We start from the raw sequence: 22,231 nt of genomic DNA, 5'->3' as shown, positions 1-22,231 counted from the left end.
ATCACAGAAGTAATAACATAACACAGGGTAGATATGTAGTTGGAGCAGATTTCAAGCTAACTTTGCTCCTTTTTGTATTATAAAAGAGTATGGTCAGACTTGGGTTCAAGTTACCTCTGTGTATACTATGAATGTGAGGCAAAAAAAGTCATCCTGGTAATATCCAGTGTCACTGGGTGGGTGGGGGCAGAGTTTCTAAAACATACCGTAATGGATGCAGGCAGGCAGGTTTTCATTAGCACGGTGGAAGGTATATTTCTAATGTAAAGCTTTTCTTTCTGTTGTCAAAACTCACATGTATGCTCAAAATGTTTGAACTTTTTAATTTGTAAGATGTGTACTTGTTCTTTAGAAATTTGGAAACGTTTTTATGCCTGTGAAACTATCCACTTTTAAATGCTTTTTTCTTAAAACAACCTTATGTTAAAAAATCCAGACTAGAGCAGAGTCCGTGCATGAAATAAACTTGAACTTGACGCTTACAGAGTAGTCATTAGAATGACAGAAATTGTTTTATTTTGGAAAGTGTTAGGCTTTGCCATTGTTCCACCGAAACCTACAGATAAAAATGTTGTTATATAGCAATCGTTCATGCAGAGATGGCCTGGAATGGAAGCCGTTGACAATGATTCTGTCTCCTTTAGATAATTCATCTATGTTTAAAGCATCTTTAAAACAAAATAATAAAGCATTAGCTGTGGCTTTGAGTGTGGAGAAAGAAAATTCTCGGAAGCTAAAGAAGGAGAAGATTTTTCTTCAGAAGGAAGTAGAAAAGCTGCAGCTTCATAATATCTCGCTTCGTCGAAAACTAAACTGTTTGGTATGCTGCAAATAATATCATTTAAACTTATAGCTAAACCAACCTTTTACCTTTTTTTGGAAACTTAATATTGTTTCTTAAAATGGTGATTTAAAATGTACATCTCGGATTTGTGAAGTTATATCATCTGATAACATACTAATCACGTTTGATTTTTTTCTTTGATAGGATTTTTTTGTACTTACTGTTTTGCCCATCAGTGTATATGTCTATCCATTGCTATTTTAGTGTCAGCTTCACCTTTATATTTATAGATATTAAGAAGGTATTAAAAATCAGTTTGTGCTAAATTGAGAGAAAAAAAAAGAAAAATTTACAACGTAGATTCCCCTTTATGTCTTTTCTTAAGCCAGAAACCACTTAAAATATGTTTTTTAAATTTCTTTTTTTACACACAGAATAAAACTCTTATAGAAATAGAAGCATTTTTGAATGATAAACTCTTAACTGCAATAGAAATAAGCAGTCTTTCTGAGGTAAGATTTTTTTTTTTAACTATTACCACGTTGAACTCATTTTCCAGGATAATATTTTCAAAGCATCTAAATGAGTGCAATGCTGAAATCACAGATGCATTTTAAAACATTTACCCCAGGTCCTTAAAACTTGGGATGAAACACTAGTCTAGTGAAATCAATTACATTTTGCTGTTCCTTGCACTAAAAATTTAGGAATTAATCTTGTTTACAAAGTATCTAAAAGTTAAATATCAGTTAGCCTTAATGAAATCATGTGGTTAAAAGAAAAAAACAACACCCCAGTACTTCAGTGTGTAATATTCTTCGCAAATGAGCGAGCTACTTGCCTTCCTTGCTTAGTGCGGCAATAAATATCTTGCATGTGCAAACTTCACCAGAAAACATAGTCCATGTTAGTCCTTGTATTATGGCAAAATTACAGTCAAGTTTTTAAAAATATTATTTTTATTGCCTGTTCTAAACGGTTGCTCTGTGTTGCTCTGTGCTTCTGTATGTATAATGCACTTTGCATTAGTTATACCTACATTAAGAAAGTCTAGACATTGCTCTGGGATGCAGGTAGGTTACAGATTTTGATAAGTCTTGCTACAAAATATTTTTCTTTCAAATTATTGTGTGTGTTTGAATATCACGCACCTTTCATCAGTACTTCTGTTTTTTGCCCATTCGTTGTTTGGGTTTTTTTTTTTACCTGTGGATATTTCTGATACTGAAAACATAAGAGAATATTCAACTGCTTCTACTTCCCCACTGTTCTTCTTTTGAAAGAATCTTCAGAGTTCTCTTCCTCTGTCAGCTGGTCCAAATAGCCTTACTGATGGCTGGTTCAAGGGTACATGTCAGTCTGCTAGGTAGGTGGTTATATTAAATGTGGAAGTTGGTAAGTGTCTGAAGTTTTTTTTTTTTTTTTTTTTTTACAACTAATCTTGTATATTGTCCTAGGTATTTTTAAGGTAATGAGAAACAATTTCCTGTCTAATTCAGAAATCACCTGTTTGCAACTGGGAATTTATATAGAAAGAGTGGTAGACAAAACTTGTGTTTGAATAACTTGCTTCTTCCTGCATGGGATCTCACCAGTACAAAGCAGGATTCTGTGTCATAAAAAACCACATTTGCCCGTAAGATAGAACCAGATTTCATGCTAGGGTTCTTGTTTTCTGCTTTTATCTATTATTAAAGGAATGTTTTAAACAATTGAATATTACGGCATGAAATGTAATAAAAATCTTCACAGTAAAATTTCCTCTTTTCAGATCTGTAGAACTGCCAGTGAAGGTTCCTTTAATTGCAACAGCTAATGCAAAACAGCAAGACAGCCCTTCTGTGTGTGAAATAGAAAATGCTTATAAGTGTACCACTATTTTGTCAAAGGAAATGCATTCAGATCAAGTCAAGTTTGCATTATCATTGCCTTCTGGTACAAATAATCCAAACTTAATTGAAAAAGACCTGGTGGACACAACCATTGACAAAAATATGTTTTTAAAAGGTATGATATATTTCAGACCTATCTGAGAATTAGTATTTAATAATTTATTACTTGATGTGCGATACAGAAGGTATAGTAAGATTCCTAAACTGTAATAAACTAATAAAAAATAGAATGATCACCCATAAGTCTAGGTGTCCTGACAATCACTTGCAGAATAATGTTCACTGAAATAAGACAGCTGAAATGTAACAAAATCAGTATGAGCAGAATAAAACTTTGATAAGATAACCAAATAATAACTGAAGTAGTTATGGAAAAATGAATTTTTATTTATATCCAATTTCAAAAGTCAATTTTTGGTAAAATATGAAATTAGTTCTAGTTAACTGAATTTTTAAGGACCAGCCACAGAATGTGTGTATTGGGCAGGAGAGGGAGAAGCATTTTTTTAATTTTCCATGTTTCCGGTCCAACCTTCAGTAATCTGTCTTATTCTGATAACTATATTCTTTCTTTCCCCAAGCTGCTGAAATTTTTATTTTTGCAGAAAATCAATTACGCACAGAATTGACTTGCAATAGTGCCTTCCTGACTCATGTCAAAAATAAACAATCTTTAAGACAGTCTGAGGAGCGTACAAAACAATATAATGATAATTCATTGCCATTCTGTGGAAGTGTGACTGAAAGGAAGACACATGCAGTACTTCATAAGTCAAAAGCTCAACCTAATATAAAGGATTTTGATAAAAAGTGTAGCTCAAATAATCTGCCTCATCATGATAACAACAGCAGCAGCAACACCAATGACATGAATTTGCAGGAAAGTTCGGGTGACTTGTCTCGCATTATTCCTTCACCTCTTAAATTTAGCAATGGAAATAAGACAGATTTTAAGAAGCAGTTTGTTACTGACAAGGTGAAGCCCGAGGAAACTGTTTACGATGCTGATATGGAGTTGACCGCCAGTGATGCGGGTGAACTACTCACAGTTACAATGAAAGACAAAGATACATTACACCAAAATAAAAGCAGTAATGTCAACTCTGATAAAATATCAGCGAATCTCAGAAAAGTACAACATTCTAAGAAGGATAAAGAGAAAATTAAAAGCAAGACTAAAGTCAGTTCAAATTTGTATGCAGAAGAAAGGTACAGTCTGGCTGACAATAGTGAAGTTTCAAAAAGCACAGACTCGCGAATTCAGCTATTCCAAAATCAGACAGAACAGCTACCTACAGGGAATTCTGTAGGGAAACAGAGTTTGCTAAATACCAGCAAATATTATCAAGCACAAAATTGTCCAAGTAAAGCTGAAGATACTAGGGGCATATACCAGGTTAACTTAATGACTCCAAGAAATCAGGAGACAAATAAAGAAACTTCCTCAGAAACATCTGAAGACATGGAAAGCAAAATACAAAAAGCAGGCTCAAACTCATCTATTAACAAGATCCCACCAGAAGTTTCTTGTGCTGAAAATTTACCATTCCAAGACAACACTTCTAATGTATTGTCTTTACAGTTGGACTTTCTGCATACAAATGAGAAACACAGGAAACCAAAAATACACAGGAAAGCTTTTCAAAACCCTTCTAAAATGAACACAGCAAAATACTGTAGAGAGGAAAATGGGCAGTATGGAGAACATATTTCAAAAAAGTCTCAAACAGAGATATGCCGATATGACAGCAAGAGAAAACAAGACCGGAAGAATATTACAAAGAGAAAATACAACAAAAAAAGTAGTTACAGACAAAGTGGAGAAACTGAAAGGGACAGCATTCATAAAATTACTCAGAAAGTAGACCAAAAGAGTAGCCGGTTTTCGCCAGGCAGATTAAAACGTACATTGGCAAAGGCCAGCCGGAAAGCATATATAATACCAAAAGAAAATCCTATACAGTCCTCACTTTGTAAAAATGAAGAATTAAAAAATAAGGATGCGTTGGTCACAGAGGCTGTTTGTGGAACTAAAGTAACTGAAAGTCACCAAAAGCCAGTAGCTTTAGTTACTCAGAATGGTGTGCCTATGAATACGGCACAAGCTAAAGAAGAAGTTGATGATGATGCTAATACGTTAAAGAAAGTAGATTCCTCATCAGTGGCACATAAAAGCCCTCACATTAGTATTTCTCCTGATAATCAGGCAAAGCGCAAACAGAGGTTTAGTTCTGATGTTACTGAGACCAGACCAGAAAAAAATTATTTCATGCATATGGATCAGGGCGGACAGAATATTTTGGATGACCAGGAAGTCCCTCATGAGACAGATTCCTTTAGAAGCAAGTTAAAGCCTACAGTTCAAAAATTGGAATTTTTAAAATTCTTACCTGTCGAATGTTCTAAGAATATGCCATTAAATGTAGATAGCTTTTACCAGGAAGGTCTTTCCAATGTAGAGCTCCCAGCTCTTGATAACCACAATGCTTCTGTGAACTTCTCTATACTGGAAAACTCTGAAATTTGTGGGGAAAACCACGATAATAAAGCACTGGATGCTGAAAAAGCAGAACAAAAACCGGATCATATTTCTAAAGAGACTTACAAAGAGACTCTGACACCTTGTCATGGTAAGTGCATAGGTGAGAAAAAAAAATGGCATTTTGAATTAAGTAGTGCCTGAAATAGTGGTATCTTCTTTTAATACTATCCTACTCTTATTGCTTACTTAGAGTGGATAAAACAGGAGTGGAAAAAAGTAAGACTGAAAATCACTAGAATTATTCATATTCTATATCATATATCAGTCACAATATATTTTTTTTAATTGTGGAAACTAACATCCTTGATACTTTTCAGTGTATTCCAAGATGACATTTAGTTGGGTACATGTAAACGGTCTACATTCTTCAGGAGCAGTTATAGCTGGAGCCTGTATTCATTGTTCAAAGAATGTGATAGAATTCAGAAAGTTGGGAATAGAAAAGATACAATAGCTTGAGCTTTTATACAAGGGAAATAAGAGTGAACTACACTGTTCCCTTCATAAATGGAGAACATAGCTGGACTGAAAGTTTTCATCTGTGTATCTTTAGAAACACTGTAATTCAACCAGAATTCTGAGATCTAAAAAAAGTACTTTGAGCAGGTTTTCTCTAGAATCTACCCATGAGCAAACTTCCATGTGGCAACCTCTTTTTTAAGTGAGACATATTAAGAAAATAACTAAATTTTAGTGCAGTCTGGGAGATGGGTTTAGATTCTTAAAATCTTAATATTATCAAAATATTTGTCTCCAAATTATATATTGATTGTTTAGTCTGGCATTCTGAATTTGTCTTACAAGATTACAGAAAGCTGACACAAATAGTACCTCTACCAAGGCTGGTTACCTTATTGATGGAGTATTCCTCTTGGGCATGTTCAGTGGTTCAAAACACGAGGCATTGTAAATAGTTTGGTAGTATACAGTTTTGAAGATAAGGAGGCTCACTGAATCACCTTGCTATGCTCGTTTTACGCACATATGCCCAAAGAGCAGGCATAAAACTGGAAAATGCGGTACTAGAGAACCCTTGTACAGCTTGAATCTTCAGATTATACGTGTATGCCCTTCCCCTGCATTCAAGGCCATGAGCTGTGTGCACTTTTGCTTTTTAAAATGCAGTAACTCTTGGGAGTCTTAAGCAGCTAGGTGCAAATTACAGTGCTTATGGGGCTTTCTTAAAATGTCCCAAGAGCCTTGGCGGACCTCAAACAGCTCCAAATTTAGGTAGGTTGAAAGCTGCTGCAGTGTCATTTTCTTTGATCATCTATCCCATTATTTTGTTGAGCATCTTTAGAGTAGGAGCAGTAACCAATTTACCTGAATTAAGAGATATTAATGAAAAATAACTATGAATTGAAAGTTTACTTAATATTCAGAAAATATTTAAAATGAGGCATATAAACTACTGTATTCACAGGGAGAAAGGCTTTGCAAGATGTGACAAATGTTAGCATGCGGTTTCACACTGCCTTACCTAAATTCCCCCAAACTTTAGAAGAAAACTCGGCAGCGCTGTCTAGACGAGGAAGAGCCACTATTTGCTACAAAGAACCCAATCTACACAGGTAGGTATAGGTAAATCAGGGCTTTTATTTGTTTTTTTGAGTACGTAACTGTCCCCAGTAAATATTTGCTGTTAAACCCCCCAAATAAACACTTGAACTGCCTCTTTCACAAATATCTTTTGCAAAGACACTTCAGCGTTCATATAAAAGATTTCCTGTTAGTGTGACAGGGTTTCCAAGTGCCAAAGTAAGACACCAAAAGTATTCAAGTCTCAAAATTTAAATACAACATATAATAGAACATTTTGTACTAGTAGTGAATAATGGTGAATTCTCAATGTTTATCATGATATAAACCCCTTTAGAGGTGGATAATTGTAAATGTTTTACTTAAATATAAACTTATACCGTAATAATGTTCTTGTAATATTGTCAAGTGGCAAGATAATCTATGCATTAACATTATATAATTCAGTATATTCAATAAATTCATTCATAAATTTATTCAATAAACAATATATTATATAATTCTGTTGTTTTGCTAACTAGCTGCATCTAATACAAGAAATAATTTGAGTTTAAAATCTATTAATGTGATAATTAGTTATTTATCTCACAGTGCTCTTAGCAAATTTAGTGGCACAGGATTTCCAGGATTGTTAAAAGATAAGACATGAATTGTGTAATAACTACGAATAAAGAGGATTTTAAAGCCAAACATCCGCTAAGAAAACTAATATATTTGCATTTACATGAATAGATCTAAATCCCAATGGACCTTTAAGTTCATTACTTCTGAAAATATTCTGAGTTTTTTGCCACAAAGTTGGTTGGGGTTTTTGTTTAGTGGTTTTTTTTTTTTCTTTTAAAAATGTACAATATGAATTTAAGGGAAAAGTACAGTGCGTGTATATAAGTAGAATGCATATTCATGAGGTAAAGACAGTATCAAGATTTCCCTGTAATAGTGTAGAGAGTGAAAGGATTATAGCAATTTACTTTACAACAAAGGTGTAAAAAGAGCGTGTCTTCCTTTTCTTGCAAAACTGTGGGAGAAGAAAATAAATCCACAAACTGAAAACATTAGCGCACTGTTCTCATACACCCTCAACATATTTTTGTTTACCTCTGTAAGTAAGCAGACAGTTAATTGAAGCAAAGTCACTGAGAACAAATACTAAAAGTAATGTAGGAAGTGTCTTTTCACTTTACCATTGGCTTTTCAGAAATATTTATGCCAGATAGCTTGTAAAAGAAACGCAAAGGGATTAGACTTACATTCTTCTTTTACTAATTGAATTGGATGCTATAATGCTGTAGTATTATGATATTGACACATTCTCCTCTTTTACCCCACAATGATAAGGTTCTGTATTTCTGGAGAGAGATGGTAACTAATAACAGAAAAAAAATGTGGATGTCACTCAATTTAGATTACTGTCTCCTATTTACATTTTATTTTCAAGTATACTGTCCTGAATGGGTGCTGTTAAGCTTTTGGGCTAAACAATTTTTAAGTTTTGTCTTATACCTGTAAGTTACGATTACTCATATATTAATATGATACACGCCACATAAAAGGATTACTGGTTTTAGCATTATTTTGGAAAACTGTAGTTATCTATGCCTTGCTATTTCAGACATATCTATTTTCCATAGATTTAATTTCTTTAGTGTATCAAGCTTTCATTGAGAGTATTTCCCACTTGGAATTGTTATTATAACTACATAATTATAGTTACATAGGTGCTTGGTGATATTCGTACATGATGTCTTTTATTTCTTGTGTTTACAGCAAATTAAGGCGTGGGGATCGGTTTACAGATACACAATTTCTGGACTCCCCAGTCTATAAAGTAAAAAATAAAAGAAGTTTTAAAAGTAAATCAAAATTTATTTGAAGAAGACCAGAGAATGGCATTTAAGAACAATACTTCTAAAATGGGTACAATTTAAAAAATATGTATGTGTTTAGCAGTATAGACTGCTTATTTCTCTTTGATTAGTCTTCCAAAGTGGAATTTCCTGGAAAGGAGCCCCTATATAAGGGATGCAGAATACGTTATGGAGGAAGGCAAATACAGGTTAAGCTCCACTCTTGTGTTTCTGGTCAGTAATTTATAATCTGTTCAGAGGGTTTGCAGCACTTCTTAATTTGTAAGAAAAGTGTATGTTTTAATGAGAATTACAAATAAATCAGCTTTGGGAATTTTAATGCGAGTTGTTCATATTTACTATGAGTAGAACTATATCTCAGTGCTGGTTGGAACGGACACGAGCATCCCAAATTTTAATAGATCTACTGAAATAGAGACAGTGTGTTGTTGTCGCCCCCCCCCCCTTTTTTTTTTTTGATAGTTGACTTTTGGAGTTGACAGAACCATAATGAAATTTAAATGAGAAAGTCTCATTTTGAGGAATAGGAGAGAGAAGTCTAGTGTCCAGAGGACGTGCCAGAGGCAGTCAGAAAGAAAACAGCACTGCAATAGAAATTCTATAGTAAATAGGATCCAGACAAAGCAATGCCCTGAGTTTACAATCGAGAGTCCACTAGTGTGATGACTAATACCACCGCATCATACCATTCAGCTATCAGGTCTTTGTACTGCTTCCCCTCATGAATCACTTCTGCATTGCATCGTGCACTGTCAGGTGACAAACAGTTTTCTGGCTTTCTCTGAATCATAACTGCTGCCAGCTGCAGGCTATAGCTCACAGCACACACAATTTTTACAGCTTGCATCAGACAAGGTTCAGGTTCATTTTGCAACCAAGATAGCCATAGCTCATTTTTAAGGAGACACAAATAATTTAACTTCTTTGGGTTCTAGAAGGTGGTTCTTCACACAGTGTGCAGTTATGCTGAGGAATTCGTTACTACAGGAGGAGATATTATTAGTTTACATGGGCTTAAATATTGCTCAGATATATTACTGGAAGAAAAATCTATGACAAATTACCAGAAACACCATTTCTGACATAGGATGTCCCTGAATTGCAAGTTATTGAATGCTGGAAGAGTATTCTGGAGAAGCCTTACTATGCTATTATACAATTTTTATACATTTTTCAGAGAGCATTCAGTGTTGAAACTTTCAGATACCATTCCTTTGGTTAGCCGGGCCTTTGGTCTAACAGAATTACACCTCTTTTTAAGAGGCATAATTGATACTCTTAAATTTATAGTGTATTCTTTAAAATACCGAAACCTCTGTACTTCATTGTAGCTTCCACTGTAATATGGGAAGTTGATGGAGAAAACAGTCCTGGAAACTGTTTCCAAACATGTTAAAGACAAGAAGGTGATTGGGAGTAGTCGGCGTTGATTTACAAAGGGGAGATCATGCTTTATTACCCTGATAGCCTTCTACAATGAGACAACTGGCTTGGTGGGTGAGGGGAGAGCAGTGGATGTTGTTTGTTTCAACTTTAGTAAGGCTTTTGACATTATCTCTGATAACATCCTGCAGACGAGCTGGCCGAGTGTGTGTGTTTAAGTGCACATCCAGGTGGGTTGAAACCTGGCTGAACTGCCAGTCCCGGAGGGCTGTGATCAGTGGCGTGCAGTCCAGTCGGAGGCCAAGCACCAGAGCTCGCTAAGGTTTCATATTGGCACTGGTACGGTTTCACATCTTCACTAATGGCCTGTATGATGAGACAGAGTGCAGCCTACACTTATTTGCCATTGATACAAAACCGGGAGGAGTGGCTGAAACACTGGACGGTCGTGCTGCCATTCCGAGGGACCTGGATATGTTGCAGAAATGGGCCAAGAGGAATCTCGTGGAGTTTGACACGGGGAACCTACGTCCTGTAAGTTGCCAGAATTTCAGCTGCATATTTTGACCGAAAAATGAGTCGTACATATCAAAATGTACTCCTGGATATAGCTTTCAGGTGTGTCCATTCTACATGTAAGTCTGCACTACATAAACAGTAAGAGGTACAAAAGCATTATTTACAAATATTTACCACACTTGTTTTCTGTTGCAGTTTTTTTATGACAGTCTGTAGCACCAAGGCAGCTTCCCCAAGATCCTGTAGAATATTTCATGTATGAATTTGGAGGTAAATATGCCGCCAGCGACGTAGTTTACATGGGGAGCCTTTATGCCCTAAGCAGAGGGCTTGTCTGGCTGTCCTCACGAGTGCCAGAGACCATGCAAAGGTTGTGAATGTACAGTAATAAGGACAGCAAGATGTTTCCATATAGAACCTCACCAGAAGAAAAATAAGTATTCCGTAAATATGAAAATTCTTCCAATATTAAATTTCCCTTATCACCCGGGCAATGTGATCTCTATTGCAAAATGGAGAAGTTTATTTGAGAACTTTCAGCAAACAGACTTTTTCTTTCTTAAGCATACTGTGTACGTCACTACATCAGCAACACCATTATGAAGAGGAGCAGAAATGGTTGTGAAGATAGATAGTATCTTGATTCAATATTATTTAGAAAATAATTACATACAGAATATTTTTTATACATTCTTTCCTGTATTTTTTTATTAAGCTTGTAATTATTTTTTTTTTTAATTGAAATGTTCTTGCTGGCTTTCACTGTTTACCAACATTGCCAGCTGTGTCATTAGAAATCCAAAAGAATTATTATCTGTTACAACCTGTGTTCCCTGTGCTGGCACTGCAGCAGCAAAACACAGTGTTTTTTCAAGTGTTTTTTTGTCTCTGTTGCCCATGGTTTGAAAGCTAGACACAGAAGCACATGCTTCATTTTCCCAGAAAAAAAAATAACCTTTTTGGAGATGGTCTTAATTGTTTCTTTCAGTGCAGGTCCTGTTGTTCCACACAAGCTCAGGTGTTACCAGCTAGACTGCTACGGTGTTCCAAATAAAAGCATGTAGTTTTCAATAAAAGCACAAGGCCTAGGGCTTCATGCCTTAGTTTCTTCCATTCCTGTTAGTATAGTTATCTTTCTAAGTAACAAAGCATAAAGAAAGTGACCTGAAGATGGGCACAAGTTATTTTAAGTAACTCTGAAATCATATTATTGTTGCTGCTGCCTTTCTGTCCTTGTTTTCTCCATCCTTACTGTTTTTGTTGCTCCAGCTGATGTTCTATACACAGAGCAAATTTACTTTGTCATTTTCTAGGGTGCGGTTCTTTTGTCCTGCAAAAAGGTTGCTTAGTTTAGGTACTGCATAAATAACGTTACATTGCCTGCTGAATCTTCATTAAATGTGCTTCTTTTACCAGATCAGCTGATATATTAGAAGCTCATAAAAACAGCTCATGCTATTAGAGATAAAAATTAATCTGTAACTGTCACAGGGACTGATTATTTTGCTGAGGATAAAGTAATTTGAGCTTCTTTTTATAGCTTCAAAGTTGCTTCTTCTCATTTTTATTCAACTTTTTTTTTTCTACATTTAATATTTTAGTTTACCGCCGATAAAGATTTTTATAGTTTTAAAATTTATAGGAAAATTAATTATATCTATTTAGAATAAACGGGAAGGAGGCGGGCACCCCCCCGCAACTCGGCAGCGCTCCCCCGGCCCCGCTCGCCCCGCGCAGCCGCCGCCGGGCCTCGCTGTCCTGGCGGCGTGGGGGCGAAAAGGGAGAGGCGGAGCGCTGAGTGGCTGCGGACCGGAGCTGGCGCAGCTGAAGGCTGGAGACTCCCGAGAAGGAGACTCCGAGGTACGGCTGTGGAGCGCGTGAGCGAGCGAGGCTACGTGCCTAGGGAGCCTCGTCTCGTAAGAGGTGCAAGGCATGCGCGTTTTCTCTTAGGTGGAGGACAGCCAAGTGACGGGAGTTAGGGAAGAGGAAGGGAGGAGAGCAGGAGAGAGAAGCGTCTGAAGCGGCAGAGTCTCCTGGCAGCGCTGTGAGCGAGAGCAGCGGTGAGTGCGGGGCCCTCGGGGCCCTGTCGCCCCTCTTCTGCGTCCCGGGCCCTCCCCTGGATCCCTCTCTCTCCCACGCTGCTGTGATTTTGTTTTTTTCTTTTTCCTTTTCTTTTCCTTTCCCTGTACCTCCCATCTTCTGTCTGTGTTTGTGTCCTGCTCCCTCTCCCTCTTCTTCTCGCTCCAGAATTTCTCTAGCCGGCTCCCTGTCTCTATTTCTCTGTCCTGCTGCCTGTCCGGTCGTTTCTTGCTATACGTCCCTGTTCAACCGGCTCTCCCTTTTTGCCTTTCTCTCCTTCTCTGTCCTGCTTGATGGCCCTTTCTTCTCTTTCTCTCCCTCTCTGTTCTCTAGCCCGTTGCTTGTTTGTTTTGGGGTTTGCCTGCGCCACCCCCCCCGCCCCCTTCTTTGTCTCTTTCTCTAGATCTGACCCTTTCTTTGTTTCTTGGTCCCTTTTTTCCTGTTCACTCTCCCTTTTCTCTCTCTGTCTGTGTGTCCTGCGCTCTGTTGCCCTCTTTGTCTCTCCTTTCTTCTTCATCTCCTCCCCCTGCCCCCATCTCTCTCTGCCTCTTTCGCGCTCACCGGCCCTACATTTTCGTGCTCTGTCCCTGCAAGGCTCCTCGTCCCTGTTTTTCTTGATTTCTCTACCTCTCTGGCGTTTCCTTTCGACCCTTCTTTCTCTCTGAGCTCCTCGGTCTTCTCCCTTGTCTTATTTTCCTCTTCCTAGTGCTCTGCCCTGCTCCCCATCGCTTATTTTCTCTCTCCGTTTCTCTGCCCTGCTCCCCCTCCCTCTCTTTCTTTCTCCGTCCCCCTCTGCTGCTCCACAGCAGTGTTTTTCCTTTCTCCAGCTCTCTTGACCTGCTCTCCGCCCACCCTCCCCCCCTTTTCTCTCTGTCATTCTTTCTGCTTCCTTGGACCTCTCTCTCTGCAAACTCGCATCCTGCTCCCTGTTTGTATCCCACTGTCCTGGTCCCCATCCCTGCATGTAGATATGGCACTTCAGAGCGTCGTTTAGCAGGCATGATGTTGTTGTGTTGACAGTTGGACTTACTGATCTTAAAGGTCTTTTCCAACCTTGACAATTCTATGATTCCCTCTTGGTCTGTCTGTTCTGCTGCCCACTCATCATACTCTCGCTCTCTTTCCCTCTGTCCTGTTCCTGTGCATAGTACGTCAGAGAGTGAGGCTATGTGTCTAGGGAGCCTTGTCTCGTAAGAGCTGCAAGACATGCACGTTTTGTCTTGGGTGGAGGACAGCCAAGTCACCGGACTTGCGGAAGAGGAAGGAAGGAGAGGAGGAGAGAGAAGCATCTGAAGCGGCAGTGCCTCCCGGCAGTGCCGAGAGTGAGAGCTGCGGTGAGTCCTGGGCCCTGTTGTCCCTCTTCTGCATCCCAAGCCCACCCGTGGCCCCCTCTCTTTCCTACAGTGCTGTGATTTTTTTTTTTAATTTTTTTTCTTTTATCTTCCCCGTAGCTCCCCTCTTTTGTTTATGTTTGTGTCCTGCTCCCTCTCCCTCTTTTTCTCCCTCCACAATTTCTCTGCCCTGTTCCCTGCTGGTGTTCTCCTCTGTGCCTGTACGTGCTACTCCATGTCCCTGTCTTCTTATTCCTCTTCCTTCTCCTTCCTTCTCTTTCTCTCTGTATCCTTTTGTCTAGCTCACTGTTGCTGTTTTTTTTCATCGTGTATCTCACTGTCCCTGTCCTCCTTCCTGTTCATCTCTTACTCTGTCTGACCTTTTGTGCTGCTCCCTGGCTCCCTTTGTTTTTTTTCTCCATATTCTGTCTCTTTGCAGGGCTCCTAATATACTTCTCTTTTTTTCTGACACACTACATGCTTCTCACAGTCTGTCTTTTTCTCTCTCTTGTTAGCATTATTCTGGTCTGTTGCTCTGTCTTGCTTCCTGTGCTGTCATTTCTTACTCTATCCCTTTGTCTAACTCCCTGCCCATATTCCTATTACTGTTTGTCCTGTTGGCCATCCAAAGTTTTTCCTCCATCTCCGTCCTGCCACTGTCCTGATCTATCTTTCTGTGCCCTGCTCTTTCTGTGTCTTTTCCTGTGTCCCCGCTGCTTTTTTTCTCCGTCTCTGTCCAGATTCCTGTCCCTTTCCTTTTTCCTCTTGCTGTCCTTGTGCCCTGCTTCCCCTCGCTATTTTTTCTGCTTTTCTGTCTCTGCGCCATTTTCCATCCTTTCTTTCTCTATCTCCCTGTGCAGCTAGCTGTCCCTTCTCTCCTTTCTCTCTTCCTCGGTATTTTTTTCTTTCTCCATACCTCTCTCCCACTGCCCATCACGGTTGTTTTCCCCCCGCCGCCCCCCCCCCCCCCCCCCCCAAATGCTGTCCTGCTCTCTGTCCCTTTTCTCTCTCTGTCATTCTGTCCTGCTCCCTGTGTCTGTTTTTTAATTCCTCCCTCTCTGTCCCGCAGCCCAGTGCTTTTTTTCGCCTTCTTCTTCCCTGCTGCCCAGCCGAGGCTTTTCTGTCTCCATCTCTGTCCTGCTTCCCTGTCTCTTATTTTTGCCTGTCTTTCACTTTATCCTGCCTCCATCTCCCCTTTTTTTCTCTCAGTATCACCTTGTCCTGCTCCCTTTCCCTGTCTTTCTCTGACAATCTGTCCTGCTCCTTGTCCTTCTCTCCCTTCGCTATTATTCCCTGTCCTTCTTCTGGCCTTTCCTTCCTTCTTTTTCTATCCTACTGCCCCAGTGCCTCTTTCTCCACCGCTGTCCTGCTCCCTGGCCCTTGTTTCCTTTCCCTGTCCCTCTGTCCTGCTTCGTGTCACCGGTTTTTCTGTCTCTCTATCCTGCTGCCTGTCTGGTCGTTTCTTAGTGTACGTCCCTGTCCAGCCAGCTCTCCCTTTTTGCCTTTCTCTCCTTCTCTGTCCTGCTTCCCGGCCCTTTCTTCTCTTCCTCTCTCTCTGTCCTCTAGCCCCTTGCTGGTTTGTGTTGGGGTTCCAACCCTAACCACCCCCTTCTTCGTCTGACCCTTTCTTTGTTTCTTAGTACCTTTTTTTCTGTTCCCTGTCATTTTTCTCTCTCTGTCTGTGTCCTGCACTCTGTGGGACGGGAGTGGGAGGCTGAAAAAGGGTGGGAAGCTGGGGGCGGGCAAGTGGAGGCTGGAAAGGGGTAGGAGGTTGCAGAGGGGTGGGAACGTGGGTTAAGTAGAGGCCAGCAAAATGGAAGGAGGGAGGCTGAGGAGGGGCTGGGAGGCCAGGGGGGGTGCACTAGAGGGGGAGTAGAGGCGAGAAAAATAGGAGAGTGGAAAGGGGTGGGAGGCCCGAGGGGGTGAGTAGAGGCCAGAAAAAAAAGGAGGCCGGAAAGGGGTGGGAGGCTGCAGAGGGGGTGAGTAGAGGCCAGAAAAATAGGAGGCTGGGGACAAGAGTAGAGGCCAGAAACAAAGGAGGCCGGAAAGAGGTGTGAGGATGGGTTAAGTAGAGCCAGAAAACTAGGAGGTGGGAGGCTGCAGAGGGGTGGGAGGCTGGGGGGGGGGGGGTGAGTAGAGGCCAGAAAAATAGGCCGGAAGGGGGTGGGAGGCCACAGAGGGGTGGGAGGCCGGGGGTGAGAGTAGAGGCCAGGAGAAAAAGGAGGCCGGAAAGGGGTGGGAGGCCGCAGAGGGGTGGGAGGCCGGGGGCGAGAGTGGAGGCCAGAAAGAAAAGGAGGCCGGAAAGGGGTGGGAGGCCGCAGAGGGGTGGGAGGCCGGGGGCGAGAGTAGAGGCCAGAAAGAAAAGGAGGTCGGAAGGGGGTGGCAGGCCGCAGAGGGGGTGAGTAGAGGCCAGAAAAATAGGAGGCTGGGGACGAGAGTAGAGGCCAGAAACAAAGGAGGCCGGAAAGAGGTGTGAGGATGGGTTAAGTAGAGCCAGAAAACTAGGAGGTGGGAGGCTGCAGAGGGGTGGGAGGCTGGGGGGGGGGGGGGGTGAGTAGAGGCCAGAAAAATAGGCCGGAAGGGGGTGGGAGGCCACAGAGGGGTGGGAGGCCGGGGGTGAGAGTAGAGGCCAGGAGAAAAAGGAGGCCGGAAAGGGGTGGGAGGCCGCAGAGGGGTGGGAGGCCGGGGCGAGAGTAGAGGCCAGAAAGAAAAGGAGACCGGAAAGGGGTGGGAGGCCGCAGAAGGGTGGGAGGCCGGGGACGAGAGTAGAGGCTAGAAAGAAAAGGAGGCCGGAAGGGGGTGGGAGGCCGCAGAGGGGTGGGAGGCCGGGGGTGAGAGTAGAGGCCAGAAAGAAAAGGAGGCCGGAAGGGCGTGGGAGGCCGCAGAGGGGTGGGAGGCCGGGGGTGAGAGTAGAGGCCAGAAAGAAAAGGAGGCCGGAAGGGGGTGGGAGGCCGCAGAGGGGTGGGAGGTCGGGGGCGAGAGTAGAGGCCAGAAAGAAAAGGAGGCCGAAAGGGGGTGGGAGGCCGCAGAGGGGTGGGAGACCGGGGGCGAGAATAGAGGCTAGAAAGAAAAGGAGGCCGGAAGGGGGTGGGAGGCTGGGGGGTGCGAGTAGAGGCCAGAAAGGCTCTTTTCTCTGGTTTCTTTTCTTTATCTTTTTCCTGCTTTGTTTATTCCTCTGATTCAAGTTCTCTCTCGATCCGTGTGTTCTGCTTCCCACTCATCATATTCTCTCTTTTTCTCTGTCCTGTTCGTGCACGTAGTACGCGAGTGAGGCTTCTTGTCTAGGAAGCCGCATCTCGTGTGAGTTCTAAGACACCCACAAGCATTTTTTTTCAGGTGGAGGAGAGCCATACGATTGGAATTACGGAAGAAGAAGGGAAGAGATAAGGAGAGAGAAGCATCTGAAGCGTTAAAGTCTCCCGGCAGCACCGAGATTGAGAGCTGCGGTGAGTCCTGGGCCCTCGGGGCCCTGTCACCCCTCTTCTGCATCTGAGTCCCTCCCCTGGCTTGCTCTCTTTCCCACATTGCTACGATTATTTTTTTTTTCTGCTCTTGTGTACCTTCTTTCTCCATCTCTCTCTGACTTGTCCCTATCTTTTAGGTCCTCCCTCTTTCTGCCCTGCAGCCCGTGGCATTTTTTTCCTTCTTCCCCTCTTTCTGTTCAGCTCCCGGTTACTAGTATTGCTTTCCTCCTTCTCTGTCCCGTAGCCTGTTAGTATTTTTGCTTTGGCGCTCTCTGTCTGGCTCCTTGTCCCTTGATTCTAGGCCTTCCTTCTTGGCTCCGTATCACGTCACAGATCTACTGCTTTCTCCATGTCTGTTCTAGTCTATTTCCTCATCTCTCTTCATCCAGGTCCCTGCCTCTATTCTTTGTACCTCTGTCATGCTGCAGGGTTTTTTTTTTGCATCTCCTTCCTGCTCCCCGTTCTTCATTTTCAGTCTCTGTCCTGCTCCCTCTTCTTCTTTCTGCTGCCGCTCTTCCTCTCTCCATGCTGCTTCTTTCTCCATCTCTGTGGGACTGCCTGTCCCTTTCCCTGCTTTGCGCTTTCTTGTTACACCACTGCTGTCCAGCCATCTGCCATTTTTCTCCTGTTTTGTAGCATCCTGCACCTTGCTCCTCATTTTTGGTAGCCCCTGCCCAGCAGCGCATCGCTCCAGGAGCCAACTGACCGACTGTTCCCCACTGGAGCAATGGCCGCAGCTCTGGGAAGGACTGCCGAGGTGTCGGAGGGGCAGGGGGAGCGTAGGGGGCACCGAGGCTCAGAGCAGACCCGTTCCCCAGATTCATTTGGTGTGTGACTGAATAAACACACCCATCGTCTCTTTTGCCTTCCTGCCTGTGTCTGCGCTTTCTTTGCACAGGACAAGGGGCTGCGAGGGACCCCAGCGGAGGAAGAGACTCACTTTGTGGCTCGGGAGATGGCCCCCTGTTCCTGCTGCGCTCCAGCTGTGGGCCGGGGGCGGAGAAGCTGCAGGTGCGGGCAGTAGGGCTGATGGCAATGGCCCCTCCCTTTAATGCGGTGGCTGCCGGTGACTGTGCCGGTGCTGCCGTGCCCTGGGTGGCTGTGGAGAGGCCAGTGCGAGCCGAGGGAGGAGTGGAGCCGTCGCCGAGCTCCGGCTGCAGCAAAGGAGAAAGTGACCGGGTGGGGTAGGGGGTGACCGACCGGGGAGTCCTGGGGAAGCCCCCAGGAGGGCAGCAGTGCGTGCCGGGGGGCCGCCGGGCACCATGTCGGAGCCGGGCGGCGGGAGCTGCTGGGGGGCAGCCTGGCCGGCTGGGTCCGTGTCGGAGGCGAGGAGCGGTAGGGGTGCGGCGTCGCATCGGAGCCGCCGGCAGGAGCTGCCCAGAGCTGCGCGGCTGCGCTGGGTGCTCCGGGGGCTACCGGGTGCGCCGGCGGGCGGGGCGCGGTGTCCCCGCCAGCTCGGGCAGAGGGGAAGGTGCCTTTTGCGGCACGCTGGGAGCTGTAGTCCTGGGGCGCTTTAGTTCCCTATTCGTATCGCTTTTAAAATATTCTTTCTACACCTACCTTTTCCATTTGCTGTCTTTTAAAAATTATTCCTTGCATTTCAGTAGCGCCCTCGCTGTTTAAATTTTCTGTCCGCGTCTTCATTTATTTAGTTTGCCCTTCCTATTTTTTAATTCTTACCCTCCGTAATCCCTTGGGTTTTCAAATTCGGTTTCTATGTCTGCTTTTATCAAGCTCCCTATCCCTATATTTTATTTCTTTCCTGCACGCCATGCACCCTGTTGCTTTTATAATATACTTGCTATGTCTCTATTTATTTTGCCATCCTTATTTTGTTATTTTTTGTCTCTTAATCACATGGATTTTAAATTGTTTTTACATCTGCTTTTATTTAGCTTTCTGTTTCTCTTTTTTAATCTTTTCCTTTCTTAATCCCCATCGCTTTTAAAATTTACTCTCTATGTTTCTGCTTATTTTGTTTACTGCCCTTATTTTAAAACTTTTTTCCTTTATTTTCCTAATTCCTGTCACTTTTAATATTTTCTGTGTTGAAGGAAGGGGTTAAAGGGATTTTAGTAGAAGCAGCCTTGCCTAATAGTTAAGGAATTTAGTAGAAGCAGCACTGCCTGATAGTTGCTGTGCAGAGAACTGACAGTGCTTATCTATTGTGTAAATTAACTGGGGCAGAGAGTCTTGCATTTCCTTACAAAGGGGGTAGTTTCTGATAAGGGCTGGGGAGTTGCCTAGACCGGCTAAGACTGACCTTGCAGTTTGGATGGAAGCTAGAAGAGAACTGAGTTTGCCCAGAAACAAAAGTCAATCAGCGAACACCGTGATGAAGAGGATGAGCCTTCATCTTGGGACCCCCGACGACCACCACCAGGAGGCACTGCACAAGCGCAGATGGGAGGAGTCTATGGAAATTATTCTTTGGAACTGATTTTAATACGAAGCAGGGATAGGTCATGCATATGTATATGCGGATTGGGAATTTCATGAATATATAATATTTGACTGTATAAATTGAAGAAGCAAGTTACTGTCTGGCACGCACGACTTTGGTGGGGCTACCCCCTGTGCCGCCCGTCGCCGAATAAACATATCTACTTTACAATCTTACAGATCGTGGAGTCTGTTTTCCGCATGTCAATGTCATCTTTTTTCCAGTTCGCTGTCTACTTTTTTCTCATCTGTCCTTTACACATTTGCTTTTGAAATGTTATTTCATTGTCTGTGTTTTTGTTATAGTTTGGCTGTGGCTGGCAACAATAGGGCCATGCGGCTGCTCTGCCACCCCTCCCCTCACTGGGCTGGGGAGGAGAATAGAAAGAAAAAGGCAAAAACGCATAGGTCGGGATAAGGGCAGTTCTAACAGAACAGCAAACAAAGGGAACAGTAACAGCAACAATACTGATAAGGAGAATACACAAAACAAATAGCAGAATGCACAGAGTGACTCTCACCACCTGCTGCTGCGTGCTCCTGAGCCTTGACTGACTTCCCGCCGCCCAGCTCCCCCCAACCAAAACCCAGCATGACTGCACGTGGTATGGAATACCCTGTTCTGTTTGGCCAGGTTGGGTCAGACCGCTGGCTGTGTCCCCTCCTGGCTCCTGGTGAAAATTAACCCTGTCCTGGCCGAACCCAGGACAGTTTTACTTTACCGTCTGTATTTTTAATTTTTTTTTTCCTTTATTGTCTCAATCTTTTTTTAAAAATACCCTTTCTGTGTTTACTTTTATCCCATTTGCTGTCTTTGTTTTTCAGTTTTCTTGTCTTTCCTTACAGAATCACAGAATGGTAGGGGTTGGAAGGGACCTCTGTGGGTCATCTAGTCCAACCCTCCTGCCGAAGCAGGGTCACCTACAGCAGGCTGCACAGGATCTTGTCCAGGCAGGATTTGAATATCTCCAGAGAAGGAGACTCCACAGCCTCCCTGGGCAGCCTGTTCCAGTGCTCCGTCACCCTCAGAGGGAAGAAGTTCTTCCTCATGTTCAGACGGAACTTCCTGTGCTTCAGTTTGTGCCCATTGCCCCTTGTCCTGTCACTGGGCACTCCTGAAAAGAGCTTGGCCCCATCCTCCTGACACCCACCCTTCAGATATTTGTAAGTATATATTAGGTCCCCTCGCAGCCTTCTCTTCTTCAGGCTGAACAAGCCCATCTCCCTCGGCCTCTCCTCGTAGGGGAGATGCTCCAGTCCCCTCACCATCCTTGTAGCCCTCCGCTGGACTCTCTCCAGTAGCTCTTCATCTTTCTTGAACTGGGGAGCCCAGAACTGGACAGAGTACTCCAGATGAGGCCTCACCAGGGCAGTGTAGAGGGGAAGGAGAACCTCCCTCGACCTGCTGGCCACACTCTTCTTGATGCATCCCAGGAACCCATTGGCCTTCTTGGCAGCCAGGGCACACTGCTGGCTCATGGTTAACCCGTCGTCCTTAGTGCCATCACCTTTAAAATTTTCTTTCTATGTCTACTTTTATCGAGGTCCCATCCCTAGTTTTAATTCTTTCTTGTCTGTCTTGTACCCTGTCAGTTTTAATTTTTTTTTATGTCTCCGTTATGGTTCGCTGTCCCTATTTTTATTTTTCCTTTTATTTTCTTAATCCAGTTGCTTCTAAACTATTCTTTCCGTGTCTACTTTTATCTACCTCACCGTCCCTATTTTTCAATTTTTCACTCTCGTATTCCTATTAGTTTTGAAATTTTGTTTCTAGGTGTACTTTTATCTCATTGTCTCTCCCTCTTAGTTAATTTTTTCCTGTTTCCCGTATCCCATCTCTTATAAAATTTTTGTCCTAGGTCTGCTTTTGTGAAGATGTCTCTCCCGGTTTTTCAATTGTTTCCTGTCTGCCCGATACCCTGTTGCTTTTAAATTTTCTTTCCTAGTCTATTATTACCCAGTTCGCCACCTTTCTTTTTCAGTTTGTTCTTGTCTGTCCCGTACATGGTCACTTTTGTAATTTTCTTTCCATTTCTCTTAGCTATTTAGATTTTTTTGCTGTTTTAAAATTTTTTCCTCTCTCGATGTCTTCACTTTTGAATTTTTGTTTCTGTGTTCACTTTCATGTATTTTTCTGTCTCTATTGTCTGCTTTTTCCTATCTGTCCTCTACATTGTCATTTTTAAAATTTGCTTTTTAAGCCTACATCCTGGTTTCAGATGGGCTAGCATTAATTTTCACGAGAGGCGGGTCGGGCAAACCCAAACCAGCCAATCGAATGTGACATTCTGTATCGTGTGATGTCACGCTTGGTATTTAAGGGGGCGAGCTGACTGAAGGAGGGGGATTTGCTAGTCGGGTGGAAGCTGAGCATTGGGCGGCAAGAAC

General features: G+C 42.8%; 1 long non-coding RNA gene across 4 annotated transcripts; it reads left to right on the top strand.

Moving 5' to 3' along the window:
* The first annotated feature begins 12,270 nt into the window (after positions 1–12,270).
* LOC142362423 (uncharacterized) lies at positions 12,271–20,027 on the top strand. Of its 4 annotated transcripts, none has more exons than XR_012765069.1 (6): positions 12,271–12,387; positions 12,478–12,587; positions 13,755–13,940; positions 17,274–17,383; positions 18,038–18,412; positions 19,688–20,025. It is a non-coding gene; the product is annotated as an uncharacterized LOC142362423 (long non-coding RNA). The 4 variants fall into 4 exon arrangements; XR_012765068.1 differs by having other exon boundaries at positions 19,672–20,025; XR_012765070.1 differs by having other exon boundaries at positions 12,273–12,387; positions 18,300–20,027.
* The last annotated feature ends 2,204 nt before the right edge of the window (positions 20,028–22,231 follow it).

The sequence above is a fragment of the Opisthocomus hoazin genome, chromosome 9, assembly GCF_030867145.1.
Source record: "Opisthocomus hoazin isolate bOpiHoa1 chromosome 9, bOpiHoa1.hap1, whole genome shotgun sequence".
NCBI lineage: Eukaryota > Metazoa > Chordata > Aves > Opisthocomiformes > Opisthocomidae > Opisthocomus > Opisthocomus hoazin.
This window is presented reverse-complemented; position numbering and strand designations above follow the sequence as displayed.